Source organism: Gavialis gangeticus, unplaced genomic scaffold (genome assembly GCF_001723915.1).
Source record: "Gavialis gangeticus isolate Ggan-Ray unplaced genomic scaffold, GavGan_comp1, whole genome shotgun sequence".
Classification (NCBI taxonomy): domain Eukaryota; kingdom Metazoa; phylum Chordata; order Crocodylia; family Gavialidae; genus Gavialis; species Gavialis gangeticus.
This window is the reverse complement of record NW_017729031.1, coordinates 79,275,333-79,278,578: the sequence shown is the minus strand read 5'-3', so window position 1 is coordinate 79,278,578 and position 3,246 is coordinate 79,275,333.

Sequence of the window (3,246 nt, the reverse complement as noted above, 5' to 3'; positions counted from 1 at the left end):
CTCAGGTCCCTTCTGACCCTACTAACTATGAAACTATAATATGTCCTTCCTCTAACAGCAGCTGGCTACCCCCTCTCTACTCACAGCATACTGATTGAGCATGAAGCACCAGGTAGACTGTGTCAGAGGAAAGGTTCACAATCCCTAATATAGTATCACCTTTACTGTGCAAGGCCAGACAGACTAGATGGCAAATGAAGTGCTCCTACATCAAACCTAGGACAAAGCAGCATGAATACTGGATTGATATGCTCCTCTTCTCAACAAAAACTTAGGATGGCTTCCTTGGCTGACAAAAGGAGACAAGCTTTCAAACTTCAAGGGCTTTTCAGTGAGTCTGAGAAAGCAGCTCAGTACAAATGAGAAGAATCGTTTGCATTTCATCTAATTATGTTCATGAATTGGACTACTTGAAAGGCAAGTGGGTTGATATGATCTGTGAAGCAAAGATAAGTTAGCAGAGGGAGGGGTGAGTTACATGTAGTTATAAAATTAATGTCTTGGTTAGTTTATGGCTTTTTGTATGTAGTAAAGTCATTCATTTTTGTTTCTAGACACGTCTTCTGAAAATACTGTGTAGTTTTATTTTGAGGATGAAGACTGTAAGGTGAGAGATGAGTTGATAGTTTTGAGAGAGATGTTCTCCTACTGGAGATAATGTTTCTATTCTTCATCATTTTTGTGTAAGTTAATTCTGGGGCATAGTGGTAGTTTGGTTTCACCCATGTAGTTTACTTGAGGGCATTTGGTGGACTTGATTTAGCATATCACTTGTTAGCATATGTAGGATCCATGGATTCTAATGGTTTTGTTGTGGAGTTGGTTGGGGAAATGGAGATGCAAGTTTTCTATGTGTTATTTTGTCAAGGTCAGGAACTTTTGTTTCTAGTGTTGAGTTTGGTGAGGTTGGAGGATTGTTTAAAGTTCAGAAAGGGAAGGGCAACTTGAGAAAAATATTTCAAGGTATGATCTTCAAGTATAAGCTTTAATTGTTTAATCGTCTTTCTTACAGATTCCACTGTGGGATGGTATGTGACAGCAAGGGGTGTACAGTCAGTGCAGGGTTTATTTTTTTGGATCAAAGTAGGTTTAAATAGAGTTTTCAGGTGACTCATTCAAAGATGCAGTCCTTTTCCCTGATAGACTGATCTTACTGGATACAGGCAGTTTTTAGATTGGCGAACAATGCAGTGATATCTGAGAATCTGACTACAGATTAAGTGAAGTCAATAGTAAAGATGCATGCCCCTCCATTAAGCTGATGCCTATAATATGGATCAGCAGCAGCAGAGGACAGCAAAGGGCACTTTTATGCACTAAGGGCTTGTTGAAATGAGAAAGGATCGTGGGTCTGCAGCCCCAGGGTCCAATGCCTACATTTGCAGCCCCCCTGCGCCCCTGGGGACGATCAGAGCAGGATGCAGAGCCCCCTCTCCCATCCCATGGTACTTTCCTGGGGAAATTAACATTGTGGCACACCAGATGCGGGGGGAGGGGTGGCAGCCAGAATTGCCATCTGGAACAGGTAAAGAAACCTACAACCCACCGAGCAGATGCATGGACCACACACCAAATGTGGGAGGTGCTGCAGCCTCTCTGGCTGGTGCCCCCCACTGTCAGCATGCCACTGGAAAAGGGGTACTGGAAACAGTAGCAGGGCAGAGTCTGATGGAAGGAGTCAAGCAGTGATTCTCGACCCTGGGATTTCAAGGGTGCCACACAGTGTTAGCATTGTTAGGTGTACAAACATATTTCACAAGATAGACCCAGAGATTTAAAATAGAAATCCATAGTGTTAAAAACATTCTTACTGACCTGTTGCAATCTTCTGAGTTCCTTGGAGCAGAATTTTTATATAGTCAAAAAACAAGTAAAAATGAAGAGCTGGCATTTTCTGAGGGGTGCCTTGATTCTATCGAGAGGTGCCTTAAGATTGAAAATGTTGAGAACCATGGGGGGGAGGGACACAACAATCTTCACTCTTGCTTAAAGTTATCATAACCAACATTTAAAGTCAGTGATTTTAAATTCACTCAGCCTGTTAGCAACTCCACCCTACAAATATTTCAATGCAGAACCCTAATCTGTACCCACTATAACAAATGTAAAGGAGAAGGCAGGGTAGAGTATTTCACAAAAGCAGCAGCTGGTATTTTTAATTCTTGCGTGTGAAAGAGCTGATAACTATTCAAATGTAGCAAAAGTGCTCAAACTTTCTGTTGAGACCCGAGGAAGAATGTTTTGTATTCAAAAGCTTGTCTTTATCCCAACTACACAGTTGGTCCAATAAAAGATACCACCCTAAGAAACCCTTGCCTCTTGCAAACTCTAACACTCCTTTATCCAAGGTTAAGGCAGGAGCAGTTTTGCTGCATTTGTATCATTCTCAGATCATTCACACACAAGAGTTAGGATATACCAGCTGCTGCCCTTTCGAGAATTCTCCCTTTTGAAAGGTGTGACAGGGTGCTTAGTTCACACCTGTCACTTTCAGAGAAGAAGCTGTAACAATGGCTCAGGTGGTGATCAGGAGTCAGGAGCAAGAAGCTGGGCTATCAGCATATAAACTTAGGGCCTGAGCTGGTTGGGCAATCTAGCCCTGAGAGCCACAGAGAAAACAGCTCCTGGGTAACAGCTGAGTTACAGTAAGCAGTACTGGGCTGGGGTGCAGAAGGTCCTAACAAGCCTGGGAACAGGGCAGAGAGGATCAGAGGCCTAGGAGTAAAGTTGGGACCCTGGAAAAGGGCGTAGATAGGTCAAAGGAGCCCAGAAATAGATGGTCCTCTGGTCCCCTTTGCCCGGGACAAGTGCAAAGTTCTGCACTTGAGACAGAACAATCCTGTGAACCAGCAGAGGCTGGGAACTGACTGGTTAAGCAGCAGCTTTGTAGAAAAGGACCTGGTGGTCATGAGACTTCTTTTGGTCCAATCCTCCAATTTCTCTAGGTTTCTCTGAATCCTAGCTGTACCCTCCAGCACATCTACTAATCCCCCCAGCTTGGTGTCATCCTTAAACTTGCTGAGGGTGCGCTGCCAACTAGACATTGAACCATTGATTAGTACCCTTTGAGCCTGACGATCCAGCCAGTTTTCTACCCACCTTACAGTCCATTTATTCAACTTGCACTTCTTTAGTTTGTTTATGAGAATGTTGTGGGAGGCCATATCCAAAGCTTAGCTTGCTGGCCATGAAAGTACACATGCAATTTTAAATGACTAAATTACAATAAGAGTTTCATCTTGCACA